Source organism: Acanthisitta chloris, unplaced genomic scaffold (genome assembly GCF_000695815.1).
Source record: "Acanthisitta chloris isolate BGI_N310 unplaced genomic scaffold, ASM69581v1 scaffold15450, whole genome shotgun sequence".
Taxonomy (NCBI): Eukaryota; Metazoa; Chordata; class Aves; order Passeriformes; family Acanthisittidae; genus Acanthisitta; species Acanthisitta chloris.
Window position 1 is genome coordinate 77,123 of NW_008653503.1, and position 574 is coordinate 77,696.

A 574-nucleotide genomic window follows, 5' to 3' on the forward strand; every position below is an offset into this window, starting at 1 on the left:
TCCGGGAAAGGAGTGATGGAGGACAGGAGATGCAGGTCATGTCCAAACCAGAATAAATCTAGCACAGACAACACTCTGCAAAGCCACACTGGAACGTGTACCAAGAGAAACGGAGGTCCCCCACAAGCCCCGTGCATTGTGAGCAGATGGACACTGACTGGCAAGAGCCTGCACCTTGCTGCTCTTGTGCAATTTACAGTACTGCAGCTTCAGCAATTGCACACTGCCAGTGCCAAACTCAGTACGAGGGGTTTGCATGCCTCAGTTGTGAGGTCTCATCTTGACCCTCTATTTCAAGCAAGCTGTAATATAAATGTGCTCCAAACAGCAAAAAAATTTGAAAGTGGTGTCTAGTCAGAGTCTTCTCTTTTTTTCAGGAGTCACTAAAAGCCATCTACTGTACCATCTGGCTCACCCAACTGAGAAAGAGTATTTGCAAGTAATTGCAGAGCAAGGACCCTGCTTAAAAGGAAAACACAGACACTTTTTCAATGAGAACACACCACTCTCACTCTACGTAATTATATCTGGGTTTCATACACAATGACTTACAAAGTTGTAGCCAGAGGAGATG